Raw genomic sequence first — 26,015 nt, forward strand, 5'->3', positions numbered from 1 at the left:
CATTTATAATTTTAATTAAAACAATTAGTAAACAATAAATAAATAATAATATCCTGGCCAGAGCCTGGTTTCTCCCAAGGTTTTTTTTTTTCTCCATTCTGTCACAGAGGGAGTTTTGGTTCCTTGCCGCTGTCGCCTCTGGCTTGCTCAGTTGAGGACACTTGATTTCTAGCGATTATCGTCAATTTGATTTCACAGATACTATTTAAACTAAACTGAGCTAGACAATGACATCTCTGAATTCAATAATGAAATGCCTTTAACTGAAAATTGAATGTTTAATCTTATTATACATTACTGACACTATATCCTCAAATTTGATACTGTTAAATGCTTTGACACAATCTGTATTGTTAAAAGCGCTATATAAATAAAGGTGACTTGACTTGACTTCAAGGTAATTCACCTCAAAATGTACCTAAATATATTTATCACTCCAAACTGCTTTGTGAATGTCATGTCGTTATAGTGCTTTGCATTTTAACCGTGTTTGTGCGCGTGTGTTATCAAAGTATTTTAATTGATCAGCGCCGTGCTTGTGAGATTGGTTTGCACCGCGCTGTTCATTCGGTAGCAAGCTCTGTAACATTGTTTCGTCCCACTCTCAGTGCATTTGGCTTCCCATATGTACGACTGAATACCAATTCTCTTGCTCTATCATGTTGCTTCTACCAGCTGTTTATTGCAGCAGATATGCAATGCAGAGAGATGTATACGCAACACCCTCGACAAGACGGGGCGGGAATATGCAGCTCATTTGCATTTAAAGTGATGCACTCCAAAACAGGTCTTTTCTAGACACACCCCAAAAATGTCATTTTCTAGTTGTTATATTAAATGATCCACAGGGTATTTTGAGCTGAAACTTCACAGACACATTCTGGGGACACCCAAGACCAATATTACATCTTGTAAAAAGGGGCATAAAGGTGCCCTTTAAGTCATCCTTGATTGATGATTTTCTGAAAATTGTGGGCCAAAACAATGATACCACATTGCCATATTAGCAGAGACCCACCGAGTGAGCCGCACATAATCTGCCATGTTTATCTTCACGCTAGACCATTTAAAAGCAGCATTCAAATAAAGACATGTCTTATTAAACAGGGCTTGACAATAAAGAGTGCTCCATGGCCCAGGCCAGCATGAAAGACACTCTTGATGGATTTGTCACTTGCCCGATCGGGCCACTGCTGCGTTGTCATGAAAGTTTATCATTTGCATGCGTTTTTAAGGCTTGTTAATCGAAAAATTCAAGCAATTAAAAAGCATTCGGGCGTGAAAGACAACTCTATTCAGTACTCGCACGCGATGTTCTTTTCTGTGTGTACAGCCGCATGTCTGACATTAGTCTGTAAAAATTAGTCTCATAATTAGTCTGTAAATGGCCATTGACAGAAACCAGAGACACTGAAGATGGACGCAAAGAGGAGAAAATACTGTAGCAGGCAGAACAAGATCACTGTTCACAATGTGTGAAATATAGGAAGAAAATACTAAATATGAAATGTATATGAATGTGTTTCTGAGGGGAACTGACTGTTTTCAGAAAAGTTCACATGGCTTTGTCTTTTAATCTTGCCTCTGTATAATCAATTTAAATTTAACACTGCTGTGTTTACAGTGGTTAACAAGGAAATGCTATATTATTGTTGTTCCATAAGTGCCACCTGATTAACTGCTCATGATTAACCGCTCGCATGTAAAGCACTCATATTGCTAGGCACCATTCACACAGAATGCACATTTGTGTTGACAAAGATGCGACACGGGCCGTGGAAAAGGAAAAACATGCAAGAAGATGGGAGTGAACTTCTTTTAACTTGAGCCCATTATAATGCCATTTCATGCACAAGATGCTGCAAGAGACGCGAGTGCAACAGTCAAACATGTCTATGTTTATACAGAAAAAACAAAGGACAAGCAGCGCAATCGGATAAAAAACCTGTAACTCCTACTGTATGTCTGATATTTCATGTTTTCATCATGGTGACAGGCTGAAATCTGCTGTTGTTTTTACAGAACATTTATAGTTCAGGGGGCGTATTACAGAAAGTTTCTTATCTTAGGTCTTAACTTAAGATATGATATGTTGAATTAGGATTTTTCGCAAATTCATATTACATAAGAAAATCTTAACTTGATTTGGGATTCTTATCCTATCTTACAAAATAGTATCTTATCTCTAGTTAGGAAATCTTAAATGGCATAATCAAGCTCGACAATCCACTCTCAGGTCTGTTACCAAGCAACCAACACTGCTAATGTGGTAAACAAAATAATAGGAGCTACTTCACTTTGAAAATCGCCTTTTGCAAAAAAACGTAAGGCATTAGTCACTTGCACTACAACCAGTAATGCTCCATGACACTTTTGTTGGTCTCTATAATGCTGGTTGCAGTTTCTGTGCTAACTGTAATATGTTGTGCGGCAGTCTGTAATTACTTATAAGTGTTTTGTCATCAAAATATAACACATCTTCAGGGTCCTCCAAGAGACTTTCTACCAATAAACATCTTCGTTCTTCATTTTCAACTATTAATAAATGTAATACCATTGTCGGACAGCACAGTTGTAAGCGTTTTTTTCTGTTAGCTTTCAAATAATTTTGAAGTTAGGACAGCTGAGGGGTTGTCCTAAAGTTAAGACAGTTTTTAGTTGTTTTTTTTTGTCAAGTTAGGAGGTTTCTGTAATACCCCTTTCCTATCTGTAGTTAAGATAAGATAACGCACTTAGGAAATGCTATTCTGTAATAGCTTTTGTCCTAAATGTGGTCCTAACTGAAATTACCATGGTTACCAAACATACGCCCCCAGGGCTCGCAAAATTTCAAAATCCCTGGTAGCCCTTCGGGCAGGTACTCTTCAGATTTTGGTAGGCCAAAAATTAATTTAACTAGCCCAAATAAAATAAGAAGACCATAAAATGTCAATCAAAAACATTTTCAATACACAAATATCAACGAATATCAAGGAAAGAGTTTTATTTTACTATTTACAAGGTATCTGCCGAATTCTTAAAAATCTATTTAAGGCAATTTTAAAAATTATTTCTTATACCATTTAACGTATTTAAAACTGGCTAAGGCCTTAAAAACTCTTCAATTTAGTTTTCTTGCGGAGCAAAACTTGTCTCTATTGGGCAGACATTTTGGTCACCTAAGCAAAAGTATTCTTTATACCAGACCTGTGCAGCGCGCACACAAAAAAAGTGTGTAACTTTTAACTTTAATGTGCTATTTATATTTGATTTGACCCTTGATGTAACTAAATGACGTACATTTTAGGTTACATGAGAAAACATTTTTACTGTACAATACACTGAAGTTCAAAAGTTTGGATCAATAGTTTTTTAAAGAAGTTTCTTATGCTCATCAAGGCTGTATCTATTTGATAAAAATACTGAATATTATTTCACAAAATAATATTGCGAAATATTATTGCAATTTAAAATAAATGTTTACTATTTTACTATACTTTAAAATGTAATTAATTCCTGTGAAGCAGTATTTTCAGTGTCACATGATCCTTTAGAAATCATTCTAATATGCTGATTTTGAATCAATGTTGGAAACAGTTGTACTGCTTTTTTTTTTCTTTTTTTTATTATATACTGTATTTTTTGGGACCTGCGATATTTTTTAAATATAAAAAAGTTCAAAAGAACAGTGTTTAGTCAAAATAGAGATTTTGTGTTACAATATAAACTATTCAAAATTTGGGGGTCAGAAATGTTTTTTATTTATTTTTTAAAGATACTTTAAAAAAGTTTAAAGAAAGTTAAATAAACTTTATTCAGCAAGGATGTGTTAAATGGATAAAATTGATAGTAAAGACTTCTATTGTTAGAAAATATTTCTATTTTGAATAAATGCTGTTCTTTTAAACTTTTTATTAATCAAAGAATCAAAGAAAAAAGGTTCCAAATAAATATGAAGCAGCACAACAGTTTCAACGCTGATAATAAATCAGCATATTAGAATGATTTCTGAAGGATCATGGGTAGAGATTGACCGATATATCGATTTACCGATATTTTCCCGATATTTAAGCATTTTTCCATAATCGGATATCGGTTTTGTAATATCGGATTCACCGATAAACACCGCCATCTTGTGGGTGTTTTGAGAATTGCTCGCAGGATCGCAATTGCACCGCATCTGAGGGGAGACGAGGCAGCAATGGCGTGCAGGTACTTGATTTGCTGTAGTTAGTAAACTATTTAATATTACAGGCATTAATGCACAAATTAGATGTATTACATAAATGCCTGATATGTAGTTTATGCAACTTGGCTCTAAGAAATATTATAAATAAGATACTCTGTCAAGCCCTGTACCTATAAAGATATAACTTTGCCTGAAATAACACAGCCATGAATCAGCGCATGTTGGAAATAAAAGCGCTGAATTTAATTCTCTCTGTTGTCTATATGCTCATCATTAGTCTTGTGAAGACGATTGCAGTTCACTCAGCGGTTGATGCTCAAGAAATGCTCAGCTCGGTCACCGCATGTAACTTTTAACAAGATTCACTTTTTTGAAGCACCCTAAATTGTATTAACACTTAATATATAACCATTATTTCATTTATAAACATCTAAATTAATACAACTCTATGGAAATTAATTATTTATGATCTCTGCAATCGATCGCAGTTTGAGTAGCCAATAGTTCTGTGTAAATGCATAGATAAACCGCGCTGTCAGCAGCATAATTTAGAGCATGCCAGTTGAGAAATGCAATAAAATACAATGCTTGTTATATTCCAATATTCCAGAGAATATTATTCAGTGAATTAACATTATGCAGTGAATTATTCTTCACTCTTTAGCCTATTAAACAGGCTTATAAACCTACTAAAACTGTAGTTAAGTTGATATGACACCTGTCCTTTATTTTCTCCATTTGAAAACATTAGACATTCTACGTTTATTTTGCTTACTGCTAATATTAGTGTTGCTGCTAAAGCTTTTTATAAATAAAATGTTTTTTATTGTTGTAATACGAAGATTAAATTTAACATGACAGGGCTCTAGACTGTGACCAAAATGGTAATTTTTTTGCGAGTTAAAATTTGACGTGGTCGCATTTGTACGAGTGCCTGGTCTGCGCTGCTCCAAAGCGTCTGCTTCATACAGCGCGCGCTGCCAGCCGCAGCACATTATAGCAGGAGTCAGATTTCACTGAGATCACGTGAAGAGAGGTGCTTTCAGCCGAGCGCTTAGTGGGTAGAGCCTGGTTTATACTCGCCGCGTCAGCACGAGCGCGAAGGTGCGTGTAGCGGACGGAGCGCAACGGAGGATTTTGTTTTCAAACTAAAGTAAAAGACCGCTTCTTAAACCAGAGAAGGTGAACATGCTGGTGTTCTTGTAGAAAAAACATGCAAGTCCTGTCAGCTACAGCCAGTTTAGTTATACTTTTCTTTTTGTTTTCGTTTTGAGAAGCTTGTTATCTTTGCTGTTTACCTCACGTTACGCTATGGAGGCTTTCTTTAATTTAAAAAAATATATATTAATATTTATTTGCTTCCTCAGAGTTTGCTAAACATTCTGTAATATACTCGGTATATAGTACAGCATGTGATGTGTCCTATGCCATGCCTCGTCTTATTCCTTTTTGTTGATAAATGTTATGTAAGAGTTTGTCATTGTCAACGTACTGTTTTATTGTTGTTGTGCTTTTTAATTAAGAATAACAACGAATCCATCTTTTGTTTTAGTCTTAAAAAATGAAAGGTTTATAGATAAGCAAAACAGACAATTATCTTTTCTTGTAAAATGTGACACCAAGATCGCAAATTTGAAAGTGAAAGCGCACGAAAAAAGGAATTCCTGTTCACAAAATTTAAATGCCAAATAATACCGATGAAAAAGAACGAGTTGAATGTTGAACACTTTCGTTACCATATAAACCAACTCATTTTTGTGTGCGCGAGGAACATTATTCCTTCTGCGCGGTCGCGCGCGCTCAGCTTAGTGGGAACATTGCGTGGGAGCCCTGTATTTAAGGTAGCCCGTCGGGCAGGGCAGTGATACATTTTGGTAGCCCGACTGGAAGACGCAATAGCCCCGGGACGTCGGGCTAGCAATTTTGCGAGCCCTGTAGTTATAATCTACTGGTGTCATACTTTCAGTCATTTTGAATTTGAAGTCCTACCTTGATTTTTGAGATTTTTTTTAAAAGCATTTTCCTCATATTATTTCTGAACATAATATGTATGAGACAAGATGTAGTTGTAGTTCATGCATCTTTTTTGCAAAGATATTTAACAAGTGATTGGTTTAACATTTACATCATGTTGACAACTTCATTTGTGGTGCACTTGGAGTAGAATTTTCTTTAACTACAGGGTTAATAAACAAAACGTTACTTGAATCAAGTTGACTAGTTAAAAATCATTAAAAAAAAATTGAGAATCAGTCACATTTTCTGAAAAAAGTGAGATTTTCATTTTTTGCCATATCACCCAGCCCTAGTTTAAGTGCAAAAAGATTTTTGCAACTTTGTTTAGAACTCACATGCCATGTGACAACCTGCTTACAGTGTGCATGCTTCAGACGTGTGCGCTCAGAAAACCGTTATCGTCTATAAGAAGTTTAAACTGATAGGCTTTAAAATGCATGATTCCTTTAACTTTAATGGAAAATGTACAGTATCTGTTTTTCTACAGAATTTTCTTTGAGCGTTTACTCTTCTTATAATCCTTTCATTATCATCAGGCACACCAACTGAAAAAAAAAAGTAAAAAAAAAAAAATCAGAAATAGAATATAGGCCTATTACAATATCCTATAATCACTAGTTTCACATTAAAGTAAACACCAGATCACACCCTTAACCTTAGAGACTGCTATTTATTCACTCTTACAGACATTTTGAGTGTCAACGCAGCCACTCAACAGGGCTCCAAACTGCGACTAAAAATATTAATTTGCGAGTGAAGTTTTTGCTGAGGTCGCCACTGGCGACTATATATATGAAGGCATGAAAGGACATTTTTGCGCTCACATCTTTTGTTATGTTCATGTATTAAACATAAGACGATGCGCATCAAAGTTTTACTGGAAAAGAGTTTCAAACAGTCCTCGTCTCTGCCGCACACAGTCTGCTGAACGCAGTGAGAGAGACCTGAAAGGGCCTGTTTACACCTGGTCACTTCATGCATTTTCTCTGATCGGATATCTATATGATTTGTTAAAACGTTTCCCCATTTACACTTGGCCACATAAATGTGTCTTCGCAAAACGGATATAAATCCGTTCTTCAATTCCCGCTTCATATGCAAATATAACGGAGTTCACGTCAATGATAGCAATGGATAATTTTATTAATTATCAGCTAATTTCAATATCAGAGACCGCGATAAGAGAGCGCGCGGCATCAGCACTGGAAAGATAGGCTAGTCTCGCTACTTTTAATGAAGAAGATTGTGTGTTGAGCGTCTGCGACTTACTTTCAGGTTCATTCAGTTTGCGCGTCGCTTGCTGAAGAAATACTCCGCTACTCATCCGCGGTGATGCTTGTTGCATTGCGCTGTCATATCTGACTATAACATGCCATATAGCCTATAAAACGCTCTCACACGTCTATTATTTTAATATTATGGGAGGAGTAAAATTACCATATGTGGTTTCAACAACCAGATGCATTTACACTTGTCTGGTCGATCTTCTTATCGAGATCTTAGTCTATATGCTGTGTTCTGTTAATGCATGGACTTCCTGTTATTTGAAGCGCACTTGCTATCCAGTAATCGCAAAAAGCTTTGTGCTGTCTTACTTTTTAATAAACAAAGTACCAGCTTTAAAATGCTACGAAATTCAAATGATGCGGTTTGGGTGCTCTTTAATGCGGACCACAAGCGCACACTGTCGGTAATATAAACACCAGTACCCCGCGTCCACACGGTCCGTGTATGCGTCCGGATCGCGCGAGCGGAGAGTATCGCACTTAATGCTCAGGCGCGATCTCTTTAGCACCTCAGTTAGCTCCAAGTGAACCCATTATATATTTCGATTTACTACTATAGTATGAAATGAACATGATCAAAAGGTAGGCAATAAGAAAGCCTATAGTACAACTTACTGACATGTTTTATGTAAAAGCTCATTCAGTGTTTCAAACTGAGGAAATGTATAAAGCTTGTAAACATTGCATTGTAATACATTTACCTCAGAATAACCACTCGGTGTCCATAAACTCATCAGTCAGCTAGAAAAAGAACTATAAAGAGGAGCGTTTTGCTATATTTATGCGCTGTTGCATATTAATATTTTTACTTATTCTGTTGTACATGATTCAACTTCTATAAAATTGCATTTTACTAATGAAGAAAAACAGACTGAATGTGTGAAAGACGTGACAACATTTATAGCATGCACTGCACTCAGTTGCCAAGTGATGCTTATGGTCCATGATATTGGTACAGATTCTGTGTAACGAACAATTCTTTGTGACTGTATATTTCAAGTTGTAAAAGACATTTAATTCACACTTTAAGTGAACCTTAGTCCCCCGGTCGACCTGATCATCTACAAGATGGATTAAAATGCTGATAAAGCCTAGAAAAGATAAGACATAAACGCATGACAAAATGATTGAAATGTTAAGATAGGGGGGAAAAATAAAATGATAATAATAAAATAAACCACTTTTATTCTGTGGCACCTAAAAAAATAATTTGGCGCCTAAGTTTTTCTTTTATAGGAGCCAATGGCTCCTTACTCGATTTTTTTGTCTGGAGCCCTGACTCAAGTTATTAGCTCTGAGATTTCAAAAATATGAACATGAGAGAAACAGGATTGAACAAGGGAAAACAAACAAACCTGCCCACAGTGGAAAAGCTAAAAATCATCAGAGCCACAATCATTAGCAATACCTCTTGAACTGCATATAGCTAAATCAGTGAAATTCGTCCAGAAAAACAACCATTCATCGTCCAATTCAGAGCAGAACTTCAACAACAGGATGACAAACAAAAACAAGCAAACAACACATGCTATAACTGACTTTTTCCACTATTAGTTAGTTGTGGTATCCATAATCTCGATTGTTCATTCATTCATCTGAGCTCTAAAAGAATACCATAGGCTAGGCTATAAGATTATTCTCTGTGGCTATCTATGAACAGTAACAGAAAAGCTTTTTTATTAACAGCGCTATAAGGTATGGTTCACAGGAAGAGACATTTTCAGTGATCAGGGCGTTGTGGTGCTGGATCGGTGGATGTGAGAAGTCAAGAGTGCAGAAAGAGAGAGAATAAAGCAGAGAGAAAACAACAGAGACAAATTATTAGCACACAAAAAAAAGCTGGCTCCCTACCAAACAGCATCCGCGACAGTAGCGGATGCTCCTGTATGCATGTTTCATATGGATTACATAATCTGAGAATATTGTTTTACATTTGAATTGGTTAATTTGAAAGTAGACATTTCACTCTCTATAGATATCTGTAAAGTAAGCATACACAGAGTTTCGGAGTTTCACGCCCAAGTTCAGAGAGACCGAGATAATAATGAACGCAAACAGGATGCGCTTTCTGCTTTCATTATTTCACAAAAGCACAATGTTTTGTTGTTAATATGAGTGCACACAAATAAACATAGAATTTACAGATTTAAAAGCTATATTACTCTTATCTGTATGACCAAAAATGATGGAATATTTAAAGAGCAAGTGAGCGCACCGGCGCCTATATCTGTCCTGCAGTGAGCACGCTACTGTTCAGTTTCCACACTCCACACAGACACTTCAATAGCGCACATTTCTCTGGGTTAATATTAGATTGAGTGGCCATGTAAAGTTGCTGCTAACATATTTCAGATGATAAGTGTACTGTTCTCTTTATACGTTTTGCTTTCCTAGCGTGTAATATAAATAAACAGCAAGCCAAACTCTGTTCAAGAGCCAGGATATGAGCACCTTGCTCCTTTATTAGTCCAATGTGTGATTTACACAATCAAACTCTGCGGCCATTGAACCGAGTAAAACTGTAAATGAAATGAAAGAAATAAAGTAAATTAATTATCAAAAGTGTAACAAACTTATCAGTTTAACAAGTAAAATGTATACAGATACATCGCTAACTCAGAAGCAAGTTATGAGCATTCTCAATGCAGGGCAATAGTGCAATTTGTAATCGGCAATCACAAACATCTTTGATTATATCACATCACCTTTAAACTGAACATACTCTTCTGCAATATAAACTGGACAGATTAATGATTTAAATGAACTTACAGCCAATGCTTTCGGCAGGGTTTAGAAGGAGGAGGATTAATTTAAATGTGTCACAAACATGTCAAGGCTTGCTGCGTCAGGAGTTTGCTGCTTTCTGTTAGCTAATGTGCGTGACTCGCGGAAACCCGTCAAAATAAGAGTCCTCACAAGAACTTACAAAATAACGGCAGGCAAAAATAAACTTATACAGAACATTAAAGTATCACGAAAATATAATATTGGTAAATGCAAATGTCTATCATAAATTGTACACAGCCTCTAACAGAGGCAGAACACTCCCCGCCTGGCATTATTAATGCCACTATAACAGTCTGTGTTCAGTCTTATTTATTCCTCTTTGGCTAGCAGTAAGACAACATCAGAAATGGGTCTTAAGAAGGTTTTCACGTTACCGCCTGAGGTTGTTCTAACCTCTACTTTGCGGACCTTTCCGTCATTGCTCGGGAAGACGGATGTGATTAAGCCCAAAGGCCAGTCGTTCCTTGGGGTCTGAACTTGCTTTAACAGCACAACATCTCCAGGGTGCAGATTTCGGTGAGTCTCATGCCACTTGCGTCGAGGTTGGAGTGTACTGATGTATTCTTTTCTCCATCGGCTCCAGAACTCATTAGCCAATGCCTGCACTCGCTTCCACTGACATTTCAAGAGGTCTTTTTCAGTGTAGTTCTCGAATGGAACAGGTAATCTGGGCTTTTGGGTTAAGAGCATCGCTGGAGTGAGTATGCATGGAGAATAGGGATCTGCTGAGACAGGAACCAGAGGTCTAGCATTTATGATTGCTGACACCTCTGCCATCAGAGTGCAAAGTACCTCATGGGTCAAGTGAGCATGTTTCTTCTGCAATAGCATACCGTCTAGAATCCTGCGGGTTACGCCGATCATGCGTTCCCATGCTCCACCCATGTGGGATGCATGTGGCGGATTGAATTCCCACGTACAGCCATTCTCATGGAGATATTTCAGAAGACTAGTCTGGTTTTCTTTTGCTGGTTGCATGCCTAGTTCTTGACTTGCTCCGATGAAGTTGGTTCCTCTGTCTGATCTGAGCTGTTTTGCTGGTCCTCTCACAGCAAAAAACCTTCGCAGAGCATTGATGCAACTGGCAGTGTTCATAGACTCTATGACTTCTATGTGTACTGCTCGCGTACTCATACATGTGAAGAGTATAGCCCACCTTTTGTTTTCAGCTACACCACCTCTGGTGCGTCGAGTGACCACTGTCCATGGACCAAAAACGTCTAACCCCACGTATGTAAATGGAGGAGATGTACTGAGGCGCTCAGGAGGAAGATCTGCCATCTTTTGAACTTCTTGCTTTCCTCTGAGTCTGCGGCATGTCACACAACAATGAAGGATAGAGCTTATCAGTCTTTTCCCCCCTACAATCCACCAGCCAGCCAGTCGGATTGCTCCTTCTGTGAACTGTCTCCCTTGATGATGCACTTTGGAATGGTAGTAACTAACCAACAATTTAGCAACATGACTTTGCTTTGGGAGGATGATTGGATTCTTTACCTCTGACTCGAATGAAGCATGTTTCAAACGTCCTCCAACCCTTAAGAGACCGTCGTCGATGTAGGGGTCGAGATTCCACAGTGCACTTGAATGTGAAACTTGTTCGTTTCTCTGCAAAGCAGCATACTCCTCTGGATATAGTTCTTTCTGGGCGTGTAGAAGTATTAGTCTCTTTGCTGCTGTCTGCTCTTCAGGTGTGTGTATTTTGCTGCACTGATGCCATCCTTTGCATGTATGGGATGTACTGATGGAACTTGACCCGTGAGAACGTGCTTGATGAATCAGAAAAGAAATCGCTCTTAGCAAACATTCCCAGGTAGAAAAGCGTTGAAACCGTTCAGAAAAGAGGCTTCTTTCAACTCGAGTATCGAAGCTGGTTACACAAGGTCTGACTTCTGCGTCTGTCTCAGGATTAACTAATTCGAAGGACTCACACTGTTGCTCTTGGGGCGGTTGGTAGAGGAAGCTGGGTCCTGTGAACCATATGGTGTCGTTCAGCTGTGACGTAACCACGGATCTTGTTGCCAGGTCAGCTGGATTCTGAACCGTGGGCACATAACTCCACTGGTCTGGAGAAGTCGACTGACGAATCCGCTGAACGCGGTTGTGCACATAAACAAAGAAGCGTCTGGACTGATTGTATATATATCCTAGGACCACTTTGCTGTCACAATAGAATTTCACTGCATTTGGCTTGTGGTCTAGCTCATCGAGAATGTGTTCAGCCATCTCTACAGCCAGCACTGCACCGCACAGCTCCAGACGAGGGATAGAAGGCTCAGGACGAGGTGACAGCTTTGCTTTGCCCAGCACAAATCCCACTTTGACTTCGCCTTCATCAGTCAGAGCTCTGAGGTAAGCCACAGCCCCTATGGCCCAGCTCGAGGCATCAGAAAAAACACACAACTCAGTGTATGAAGTGTTAGAAAGTGAATGGTGTAGGTATGTGCGTGTGATGTAAAGGTTACTTAGCTTTTTAAGTGAGGTTTTCCATTCCTCCCACGTGTTTTTCTTCTCTTCAGGAAGGACCGTGTCCCAATCATGTACCTCTTTGGTCAGCTCACGTACTAACGCTCTGCCCCGGATTGTCACTGGTGCCACAAAGCCCAAAGGGTCGAAGAGGCTATTCACGACAGAGAGCACTCCGCGGTGAGTGTAGGGCTGGTCGTTTGCTGCAACTTTGAAGGTGAAAGTATCTATTTTTATGTCCCAGTACAAACCCAGACTTCTTTGTGTAGGCCAACTCTCATTTCCAAAATTCAGATCTTGGAGACCAGAAGCAAGATCTTCCGGTGGGAAAGCTTGTATGACTTTGACACTGTTTGAGGCTATCTTGTGGAGCTTAATATTCGACTTGGAAAGCGATTCTTGAGTGCGCTTGAGCAGGTCGATCGCTTCAGCTTCTGTGGGAAAGGACATGAGGCCGTCGTCCACATAGAAGTGCCTGTTAACAAAGTGTGAAGTGTCAGTTCCGTACTCTTGTTCACCTCGCTGTGCAGCTAACCTTAGACCGTATATAGCCACTGACGGGGAAGGGCTGTTTCCAAAAACATGTACCCTCATACGGTAGTCTACCACCTCCTTGTTCAAGTTGCTGTCGCTGTACCAGAGGAATCTCAAATAGTTTCTGTGGTCCTCTTTCACCAGGAAACCATAGAACATCTGTTGGATGTCTGCCATAATTGCAATGCGATCTTTCCTGAACCGTAGGAGCACACCTAACAGCGAGTTGTTTATGTCAGGGCCTGAGAGGAGCACGTTGTTTAAAGAAATACCTTGGTGTTGCGCGCTGGAATCAAATACCACCCGTATTTGTCCCGGTTTTTGCGGATGATACACTCCGAAGATGGGTAAGTACCAACATTCTTCATCCTCGTGGATAGGTGGTGCTCTTTCTGCATGGTGGTTCTGAAAGAGTTTCTCCATGAAGGCAGAAAACTGTTCCTTCATCTCAGGGTTTCTACTCAGCGTGCGACGCAAAGAATTAAGGCGAGACAAAGCTTGTTCCCGATTATTTGGGAGTAATGGTCTGGGTGACCTGAATGGCAAAGGAGCGACCCAGTTTTTCTGTTCGTCTTGGTGGAACTCTGCTTGCATGATCTTCAAGAAGGTCTCATCCTCGAAGGACATGGCAGGTTTGTTATCATTTTTGGTTCTGTCAAATACCTTGAGCCCAAGTTCGTCTTCTGCTTGCACACCATGAGTAGCATGATTGAATGCATGGGGAAAAATGACAGACTTATGCTCCCCACCATGGCACAATTTCTCTTTCACTTTGATGTGGCTCTGGCATGGAGTGAGAAGTGATGGGCGGCCATTGTCCATGATGTTAGTTTTAAAGACACTCACCATCGGCTTATGGGCTCTGTCAATACAGACATCACCCACAATCACCCAGCCTAAATCTAACCTTTGCGCAAAAGGTGCATTGTGAGGCCCATTGATTTGTTGTCTCGCTTTGTGTACACGGATCATGTCTCTTCCCAGCAATATTAAGATCTGAGCATCAGGATCTAGCTTTGGGATAAACTGTGCCACAGATCTCAAGTGTGGATGAGCAAGAGCGACTTCTGGAGTGGGTATTTCAGATCTGTTGCTCATTATCTCGTTACACTCAATCAGTGGTGGGAGATCAAGACATGTCTTACCATCCAAGGTTTCTATTTGGAAACCAACCGCTTTCCTTCCTGACGTTTCCATGGAACCAGCACATGTTCTCAACAAATACGGAGAGGGGTTACTTTGGATCTCGAAGTGTCGAAAGAATTCTCCTTTGGCCAGTGAGCGGTTGCTTTGATCATCAATTATAGCATACATCCTGATAGCTCGTTCCCGTTGTTCTCGAGGAAAGACACGCACCAAGCACATTTTTGCACAGGATCGCATTGGAACACTTTCTCCACAAACTTCTGTACACTTTGAGGTTACCTCAGGGGTAATGACATCCTGTTGGCCTATGTCTGGTTCTTGCATCGGAGGTGTGGAGAGAGGTGGAGCTATGTCTGGATGCATGACTGTGCAATGTCTATCAGAATCACACTCAGCACATTTGAGGATTGCAAGACATTCTCTGGCTACATGATTCGGAGAGCAACACCTGAAACACCTCTTATGTTCTTTCAGGAGGTTCTTGCGTTCCACCAATGACTTTTTCCTGAAGGCTCTACATTTGAACAGGGGATGTGACTTGTCGTGAATAGGGCAATGCTTCGTCAAGTCTCTCTTAACGGTCTCTTTCAAGCTCACTGAATCAGACTCATAATTTTTTGAAACATCTGTCTTATGCACCAACACAGGAACTCTGCTAGTGCTATTTTTATAGAAGGTTCTTTCATTTCGGACGACTGTGTGGCTACTGTTTGAAAGCCTGAAACTAGGATCATTCCTTGCTTTAGCTTCACTGCAAACGAAATGAGTGAAGAACGAGAATGGAGGAAAACTGACCTTGTTTTCTTCCTTGAAGCGTGAGCCAGCGAACAGCCATTTCTCCTGCAGACTTACTGGTAACTTCTCCACTATAGGATTAATACCACGAGGGGTATCAAGGTAAGATAATCCAGGTAAGTATGCATCTCCTTTTGCTGCAAGTATCTCCATGAGCATGTCTGCAAGCTCTCTGAGTTTCACATTGTCCTTCGGAGCCAGACGTGGAAAGTTATCCAGGCGGTTAAATAAGGCACTTTCAATCACTTCCGGGGTGGCATAGCATTCCTGAAGTCTCGTCCTCGACATCTGGAGAGCAGCTTGCGGATTAGTAACATACACTGCTCGAATCCTCCTCACATGATCTGACGATTCCTTCCCCAACCATTTAACTAACAAATCTAGCTCTTCACTAGCTGAGAGCTGTAAATCTTGTGTGGCGTTAATAAATGAAGACTCCCAGGCTCTGAAGTTTTCTGGATTATCGTCAAATTTGGTAAGACCTGTAGTGACTAGCTCTCTACGTGCTATGAATTTAGCAAAGTCTAGCATAGGCGTGGCTTGACTTTGAGAGTAATGCTGTGTATTTGATTGGATAGTATACCTTTTTGAAGCAGGATCTTGATGTGGAGATGCTTTAAATGCAGTATTTGGGATGGAATGAGGCAGATTGTATGGGGAATCTGGAAATCTTGTGCTCTGTAGACGTTCACTATCGCATAATCTGCTCCGCTCCTGAACTATTTTTGTGTCGCCATCATATGCAGCATTCATGCTCTGAGACTTATCGATCAAACGCGGAGTCGATTCTTGTGCACAGGTTGATGAAGAGATATTCAGAGGTAGTGTAGAAAAGTCAGTGCTCACCTGAGTCTGCTGTTTTACATATTCCTCCGTTCTCATTGAAATCACGTGTGATGAAAGTGTGCTTATTTCACTGCGATTGTCATCACGTTCCATTGCTGCAGCCTCTAACACTTCCGCTTCTGCCAGAGCAGCTGCAGCTTCCTTTTCTAATTCCAATGCTTCCAGATTTGCTTCTACCGTAGCTCTTTCCTGTTCCAGCCTTGCTTTCTCCTTTTTCATTTCAAGCTGTCTTTTTGCAAACGCCATCTTGGCACGTGCAGCTTCTGCTGAGGCTCTAGCTTTTGCAGCAGCACTAGCAACTGAGGACTTGGAGGAAGATAACGAGCGTTTAGAACTGACCTCTGAAGGTGCCTTTTCTTTCCCTCTGCTCCCTTCAGTTTGCATGTTTGCTTCTGAGCTTTCCTCATGCACTTGCTGATCCATGGCTTTTTACTGTACTGTTCTCTTTATACGTTTTGCTTTCCTAGCGTGTAATATAAATAAACAGCAAGCCAAACTCTGTTCAAGAGCCAGGATATGAGCACCTTGCTCCTTTATTAGTCCAATGTGTGATTTACACAATCAAACTCTGCGGCCATTGAACCGAGTAAAACTGTAAATGAAATGAAAGAAATAAAGTAAATTAATTATCAAAAGTGTAACAAACTTATCAGTTTAACAAGTAAAATGTATACAGATACATCGCTAACTCAGAAGCAAGTTATGAGCATTCTCAATGCAGGGCAATAGTGCAATTTGTAATCGGCAATCACAAACATCTTTGATTATATCACATCACCTTTAAACTGAACATACTCTTCTGCAATATAAACTGGACAGATTAATGATTTAAATGAACTTACAGCCAATGCTTTCGGCAGGGTTTAGAAGGAGGAGGATTAATTTAAATGTGTCACAAACATGTCAAGGCTTGCTGCGTCAGGAGTTTGCTGCTTTCTGTTAGCTAATGTGCGTGACTCGCGGAAACCCGTCAAAATAAGAGTCCTCACAAGAACTTACAAAATAACGGCAGGCAAAAATAAACTTATACAGAACATTAAAGTATCACGAAAATATAATATTGGTAAATGCAAATGTCTATCATAAATTGTACACAGCCTCTAACAGAGGCAGAACAATAAGTCTTATTTCAGGTTGATGAATGATCAGTGTGTTCAGTGAAGCATTGTGGTTAACAATCTGTTCGTAACTGACTGTGTGACTTTTTGTGGATTTTTTTTCTGCGACTAAACAGCTAATAAAATTTTGGTAGACCAAGCCTCTTCTGGTCGACTAATGTTTAGTCGACTATTAGGGGGCAGCCCTAGAAATAATAAGAAAAAAAAAAGTTTTCACTTTAAATGAGCTAAATATATACTGATTCTTATTAAAACTACTAATGTTATTCAGTCAAAAGCTGAGAGTGATTTTTATTTACTTATGATTGATTTATATTAATGACAAAGACAGCAGCAAGTATTACTGTAGATTGCTGTCACTTTTAAGTCACTTTAAATAACTCGAAGCAAACAACACAAGAAGCCTCACAAATTTAAGTTAAAAATGATCAAATATGCATACATCCTTACTATATAGCAGGTGAAAAAACAGTATGTGTTAAAGAATTTTAGAATTATTCAAAAATGACCAAAATTCTGAAGTGTGCAACTGTCGAACACTTCACTATCCCATATGGCCAAGGGAGAAGATGTGAATGACAGTGAAGAGACGCAACTGATGCTGATCGGTCACATGACAATGACAACATTCTTACTGTGTGCTTCCCCATCAGTTGAAACACAACAACAAACATATCAGACTTGTCAACCACATCCCCACTTTGCTCTTCTGCAAACTACTGTGAATATTAGAGATTTTCTATTAATGCATTTATGCCTCAAGAATCAAACCCATGACCTTGGCGTTGCTAGCGCCATGCTGTACTGTTTGAGCTAACGGAAGGCTGAATTTTGGCAATACTGATAATTATGGTGAGTAGACAGAATTATTGAACAGTCTGGAAGACTTTAAAATGGGGAAAAAACTATAAATAGTCTGTTTCTGTATATGTTCACTTAGTACGCTAATGCTTTGTTTTCTCCTGTTAGAGGCCATTCACACAGAATACCTTTTTGCATTTAAAGATGAGAGAGGCGCTGCAGTGGAGTGAGAAAAATACAAGTAAAAAAATAGTGGAGTGAGAAAAATACAAGGTCTAGTAAAAAAATATTTTTAATGTCGAACTTAGAAAAACAGCTGAAAAGCAATGAAGTAAAATTGTGCATTATGTGTCAACAGTCCCCAGGCCTTTCCACACGGAGCGCGAAACGATTGTTCACCTTCTGCTAATTCACACCTGCACACTAGGTGACGCCGACCAACAATGCATTTTTCCTCAGGTATGTAGCCCCTGTGTGGATTTAACATCTAAATTAAGATAAAGTTCGGTTCTACACCAGAAACACAAACTATCTATAATGCTTACAAGAATAGACTACATCCTAAAATATAATTAGAAGTACAGTTAGCATCAAGCTACACTTGAAAATTTATTTAATTATTAATGTATTTGCTTACCCACTTTAAACCATCAGAGTGCTTGTAATAACTTCCGATTGTGATTTATAGTTGATTTTGATTCTATAATAAGCTGACACATGCACTCTTTGTATGTTTAATAAAGCTACACTGCCATTATGTCATAAACATCCTTTATTGCTATACAAAAAAAAGATACCATGAGCTTGCACACAAAACATATACAGAAAACATATCGTCATAATCATGAAAGCCTATTTGCTTTCATATTTCATGTGTAGAAAAATGTTTCACTCAAATTTTTTTAAAAAGGAAGAGAGAGTGAACGTGGTAAAGGCTAGAAGTGATGCGTATGGCGCTCCTGGGCATGCGCACATCGATACAGCATATTGTTTCCTCACACTGTACAACAATTACTATTTTTTCATTACTGTAAGGGGTAGGTTTAGGGTTGGGGTAGGTGTAGACGTTAATAAAACACACGCTCTGACTCGTAACACTCGTGCACGTGGAAAAAAACGGGCTCTACAGATCACATGATTCAGTGGAGAATTATTAAAAATGTTATTCTGTATGAAGAACATGTAAGAATAAATCAGTTCTCAAATACCAACGATAACAAGAACTCAGCATCCACTCTCTTATCTGGGATAATCTCTTCTTTGTTGTTTGTTAACACTTGTTTTCGAAACCGCGCCACCATTCTCACTATTTTGTGCAACAGCAGCTGCTCCGGTCACATGATCCTAGCTCAAATCTTATTGGACGGCCTGAGTTTTCGCTTTGCGTAGATGTATCCTTTGCTGCCTTTGATATCCCACAATCCTGTGCGTTCCATTCCATGACGGTTGAGCTAAAAAATAAAGATGGCATCTGAAAGTTGCGTTTGGTGGTTAGTTTGTGTGTAAATGTATATTTCTGATTAACTTTTTGCACTTTTGATGTTATTTCTAACGAGAAATTAGTATTATAGTAATTAAATATTTTAGTTATCACCAAAACTCATTCTATTTTGTTGTAGATCATTAAAGCATTACGCTGCCTCAGAAGCCTGTCCGAAATCAGTTTCGTGAGGTGCCTACCGTGCCTTCGTGCAAAAACGCTGCCTGCAAAGTCATTGCCTCATAAGGCAGGAATCTGCTGCCTAAGTTTTCAGATGCAGCCATTGTTTTATTCCAGCGTCCGAAATTTGTTTCGCTTTTCACGCTCAGTGTGGAAATGCCTTTATACTGTAACACACTCTAGCGCTGGCCACAGAGGAAAAGAAATTGTTGAAAGAAATATTGACATCTCTCAGCCTTGATATTTTTAGATAACCGACAATTTAAAAAAATACATTTATTGGTGTTGATTAAATGTTGGTTACAGTTTCTCAGTTGCTTTGGTGCATTTCTCAGAACAGAAATTAAATTGTCAAAACTTCTTGTTCAACCTCCACATCATCTAGCCACTTGTGCACATCATAAAAGCAGTTTCTCATTCTTTTGAATAAGTTGTGATTGCTTTGGTACATTCATGCAACTGATTATGTACATTTGTCTGCTGTTTCCTACATTATCAGTTGCCATTGTCATGTTGCTCAAAATGTATTATATAGTTCCCTCAAAACATCTAGTCATTAGTTCATCGTATAAGTCATTAAATGCAAAATGGTTGATCTAGTTGTCATAAATTGTCAAGCATAATTTATACACATCTCTATTAGACTTTTTGTAAATTTGCCATGAATTGTGCAAGTGAATCTGGACTTTCACTAATGAAGAGAATATAGATCAACCAATTATAAACCAATTCTCTGAAATAGCTCAAATGTGCATTTCATGACCCTTCAATTGGAAAGCATATTTAGACAGAGGACAACACAAAAGTTACAAATTCTGACGATGGATGAACATCCAACGATCAGGGTCAACAGCCGAGAGGAAGAAGAGGCGTAAGGATGCATGGAAATGTACAGAGGCAAAACAGAGGAAGAGGAAGAAGAGGCCAAGAACAGAGGTGTATATCAGATGAAATAATGTTGTCAATCGTGGCCTTACAATGGCTGAAGGGTGCAGCTAAAAACTGGGAGATCGACCATATCCTCAATAATTCAAACATTTTGAAACAGTCTCTTTCAATCAATATCCCACATACAGTAATGTGTAAATTTGTACTTTTGAAATGAAATATGGCATACATAAGAAGTGCAGCCTTCTGCATTTCAGTACAGTAACTGTCATCCAAACTGTTGCCATAGTTTACATGAGGTAATACTAACAGAGTGCACTGTTACACGTCACACTACTTTACATGTAATACATTCATACAAAAATAAATGTACTGTACAAATACAAATGTTCATATACTTTTTTCTATGTACTATTGACTCTTCTCAACAAATATATATTTTTTTATTTTTATAAAACCTTAATTTCCATGGTTGACTGTCACGGTGAAAAACCAACTAAACATTTTGACCAGTGTGGCTCACACGATGAGAAAAATACTTTACTTTTGGCCTTGGCCAAATTACTGACACGATAACTAAGTTTTGAAGCATGAATGAAATGTTTTGGGTGAGTAACTACATTTTGCAGGCATGCAATAAAGTTCTGAAGTTCCAGCAAACAGTTGTGACATTTGCACTCACAGTTTAGAGAATGTTAAGACTGTTTCGAAAAATGCGCCAAAGCAATTGAGAACAACTGTAAACAGTAAAACCATCATGTTGTTTTTTTGTTGTTTTTTTTTATTGAGGCTGAATAACATTGCACTGTGTGGCATTAACCACAACTTATATTCAACAACTATGAGAGAGAGGCCTTCCGTTTAAAGAGACATTTCATTGCTGTCTTTCAAAAAAGGGTGTAGCAATTATTAAATGGCTTTGAAATTGTAGCTGCATGACAGGTATATAGCAGGCACTTTCACGGTCCTGTGTAATCCTGTGTAAACTGCACAGATAACAATCATGAAATTTCCAGACATCAGAGGTTCAAACACAGATATAATCTATATAACTGACAATTTTGAATAATTCGTCGGATGGTGGGAATCTCCAAGTTGCTAAATGGTTTTCAGCATTTGTGCATGTTTTAAAACAAAAAAAGACATCACACCGCATATTTCTGTATGACAAGCAACAAAGAATTGAGCTTCAGGAAATGACTGCTGGAATGTTTTGTATAGTCAAAGCTGAGAAAGATGACAGATTATTCTGCAGATAAACAATATAAGTTTCAAGTCCATGGTGTTCAATGAAGCATAAATAACTGTTTTAAAAAAATTACAAAATACATATTAAAAATTGTAGTAGTTTGCTCAAATTAAAATTGCTTTAGATGGATTCCTATCATGAGAAAGCGTTATGATGTTGTTTATATCGAGGATTCACAACCATAAATTCACCACCTTTTCCCCCGAAACTGTCTGCTCAGTTTCAACATTGGCTTTTTACTGAAGTACTGTTTACACTGGTCAAGTGAAGCCTTTGTTTTATTCAACGGCGAAAACCCCATAACTGTTTGTTTGCCAACTCCCAATTGTGTTACCTGTAGCCTCCCGCAACTCAAATAAATGGCGGACGCTGTAGGAAAAACCCCGGTCTGTTCAAGGCCTGAAGGGTCTTGCCTTAATCCATCAACCATAAATTACATTAGTTACTGTTAGCCTATAGCTCACGACTAACCGACCCAGACAGGGGAAAGACCGATGCAAAACAATAAAACTCTCCCCGAGCAGGAGATAATTAAGTTTGGAAGAGAACAAGCGATAGTCAGCTTGTCACGTAAGAAGCGTGTCAGCGACACCTATGCCCCCTTCCATCCCCTTATTAATGTAACAACGCAGTTTTTTTCCCAATGTGCCCATGTATCCAGCCCGACATGTGTTTCCACACTGGTCCTAAACACTGAGCATGCTTCTCCAAAGCGGTTTCAAACACACTTTCCAAGGCGTTTTCCACTGTTACAGTGGGAACTCATTTCCAGTCTAGTAAAAATCACTGTACCTAATGTTACATGTATGGGCATCTAGTCGTGTTCTGCTGTCTAGAGCTGGTGGCCAACAGAATGAGACAATTGTCAAAATGAATTCCGTGTATACCCACAGGGTGAGATTAAATAAATAAAACGGTAGCCTACGGACGATATTTGATAGTCAGTCGAAGAGAAGAAATAACAATGCAAGGTTTTGAATTCACAAGTGTTACAGCAGGTCTATAGCAAGCGAAGCTCACAGCGGCAGAATGTTTCATCGCAAACAAACTCACCTTTACCGTTGAATTCTGATGGAAAGCACGGAAAAACGGATTTATGTTATATATAATCCATGGGTATGTCCGAGACTTAAAGTGACCGAATTTCCTGTGGTACAATCAGCTCGATAAATTGGGATTTGCTGAGGGGCAGTGCTTGTTTTAGAAGTGCAGTACGAACATGACGCACTAGGGGAACAACAGTCAGTGGCCGACCAGCCCATATTAATAACGCCTACCGTAGGTAGGCTAGGAATTCTTGAATAGAATAGAATAGAATAGAATAGAATAGAATAGAATAGAATAGAATAGAATTCATTATTGAACGAGCAAAAACAATGTACAATATACAACAGCACGATTCTATTCAAATAAACGTTTGTAAAAGTAAGGATATGTAAAATAAATTAAAGGCACGCAGTAGACGAAACTAATAAAAGCAAAATAAATGGGCCTAAATAAAAAATAAAGTTATTTTTGTAATATAGCTTATCGATATGACAGATTAAAACTACTGGATGGGAACTTGAACTGAATTAAACTGGATGATGCCACTCTTGTTTTTTGTAGAGCTTCTTTCTAGCTGAATCACACCTCGCAACATCAACACTAATATTGAACTGCATTAAATCAACACTGAATTCTGACTCGAACTGAACAACAGCATTGCTGCTCATTGTTGAACTGCCGATAGCTGATAGATTTACACTGTTACTGATGTAACATAAGATAATGACACTATTGTCTTTTAGAGTTGTTTACAGCAGAACTGTCTCCGTGGTATAGGCTAGAAGAGCTTTTATAATTGCTTCTGCGATTTCCTGTTTATTTCTGTGAAGCTGCTTTGACACAATCAGTATGGTACAAAGCAGGGTGACTTGACTTCATTTCACCGTGGGCATAAATCAACATATGATGACAAATGCAACAAATAATGGCTTTAATGACAACACTTAAAGCTTGTGGTCATATTTCTATCATAATGTTAGTCAGTGACGCTAGCATTCAGATGTCATTTTTTACTCATTTCATGCATAACACTAAAGATTGTGGATGTCCTAGGGTCATCTGAGTTCAATCTCTAACTTAGACCTTTTTCCGGCTACCGAGGGCTACACAAACATGGCGAGACTAGTTGCATTACAGCTATTACATTATTCATGCCAAGTCTCTGGCAATCTTCTTGAGGCTGCAGACATAATATAAATATAAATGGTAACTGAATTGAAGCAGAGTTACAGCAGTTTGAGCCATTCAGGTTCATTTGCAATTTTGTGATTCAGTTTTGTGTAAGGTAGAGTGGGGGGAAACGCCCCCTAGTGTTTTCCCCAAAATAACCACAAGATAAAGTCAAGATCAATTTTTGTTGTAACTATGGACTATGTTGACAAGAGTGATATAGAAGTTTTCACCATGAAGCTTACACTGGTGATGTACCGGAGAGAAAACAGATTTCACAGGAAATGATCTAATTTTCAGCTGTAAGAAAACGTGTTTTAAATATTGTTGTTTTGTAGAACATCACAGTTATATATGATATGAGAACAGTAGGGCCTGCAGATAGAAAGTACGTGTTATTGAATAAAATTTTTACTATATTTTCAGATTGACATAATTTTTTCTCAAACATAGTGTGTGGGGTAAAACGCCCCCAGAGGGCAATGGGCAATTACTGTAGTTATTCTGTTCTGAACTTCAAATCCTTTGTTTTTCAATCAAATGAATTCTAACTGGTTGGTTGAATAAAAGTATATTTATATTTATATTATATTTATAATTTAAAAATTACCTCAAGTTAACATCAGGTAGCTAGTTAGCTTGCCAGTTATCATCAGCTAACTTTTCTTTTTCAAATAGACTATAATAATTTTGTAATTCATAATTATATTCTTTTTTAAATTTCAAGCTAAAACTGCCCGTACTCTGATTTTGCTGTAAATGTTTAAAGCAAATTGCTTTGTTAGATTGGGAAGCATTTTACCCCACCCATGGGGGTGTTTTCCCCCATAAGTGGCACAAATTTAATTTTTGTTAAAAATCTAATAACATGAAAACTCTGGAAATATTTCATACTTGGTTTATAATTTATGTCATTGCCACTAAAACTATGATAACTTTTCTGAACACATTTAATTTTTGTTTCACTGAAAAAAATGGCACAATCCTTAAGGGGGGTGTTTTCCCCCACTCTACCCCATTCTTTTTTTGTGTTAGCATCAATGTATCTGTTAGTAAACATATAAGAAATATTGAAAATACACACGTATCACATATGTGAAGAAACGTCTCTCACTTTCATAAGCAAAGATCACTCTCTTGTGGACAAATGCATTTAGTGCACATCTATTTTCAGAGCATAGCGCTTGAATAAGCAACAACTAAAAGTGACCGAAAGAGGGCGATGCAATTTCAGAAAGATCTATTTTTTAATAATTTGTTCTTAGATCCTTGAAGTGACAAATATGGCAATATAGAGTAAGAACAACGTTTGAATAACCTTTCAATGTAAACAACACCTTTTTGGTTTTCTGAAAGGATTTGCAGGGGGTCTAAAACATATGTGCTTTAAGAAGTCATTGTGCAGATAGAGCCACTATTCAGCATGCTTGAGATCATTCAGTTTGGAGTCTGAGAGACGGATGGCCTGTGTTTACAAGTTTTTACACTGTTTAGCAAAAAATGTGTTAGAGGACTTAGAATCTCTTCATTCAATATTATGCTCTTGTTGAAAAATAAACTACATTAAACCTCTACAAAAAAAAAAAAAAAAAAAAAACAGTACTAACAGACATACACAGTAAGCATACTTTTAAAATTGTCACTTAATTTAGTGATATAGCACTAAAGGTACTTAAATATATGAAGTTGACTGCTGTGCATGTGTAAATGCATGTGTGTTGTGTGTACAGATGGCCTGAGCATGAGCTTGAATAAGACAGAGCCTATTCAACACTGACGTATTGTGAGCGTGTCGCTCTCAATATGTGAGGTAATGAGAACAGACTGACTTCTTTTTTCTGTATCCCCTTTCTTCTTTTCTCTTCTTCTACTCTCTCTACTCTAGTGTATTTCCATCTGTTTGGAGACAAAGGGCCATGAGCCAGCTCCAGCCTGGGTCCCTGCTGGTGAAGTGGGCAAGCATAATGTGGCCCATCCCAGGGGCCACATTTCAACACATGGATCTGCCTTTGTACCTCACTGCTAGTGCAACACTCAC

The 26,015-nt window shown here is 38.5% G+C and overlaps 1 protein-coding gene across 2 annotated transcripts in view; it reads right to left on the minus strand.

Moving 5' to 3' along the window:
* The window catches only part of LOC306872830 (vang-like protein 1), an 88,954-nt gene extending 65,968 nt beyond the window's left edge, over positions 1 to 22,986 (minus strand). For both annotated transcript variants that reach the window (XM_079421696.1, XM_079421695.1), the window contains exon 1: positions 22,814 to 22,986. The gene's annotated coding sequence lies outside the window, so the exon portion shown is untranslated. The remainder of the gene's footprint in view (positions 1 to 22,813) is intronic.
* Positions 22,987 to 26,015: the final 3,029 nt, after the last annotated feature.

Source organism: Barbus barbus (genome assembly GCF_936440315.1).
Source record: "Barbus barbus genome assembly, chromosome: 7".
Lineage (NCBI taxonomy): Eukaryota > Metazoa > Chordata > Actinopteri > Cypriniformes > Cyprinidae > Barbus > Barbus barbus.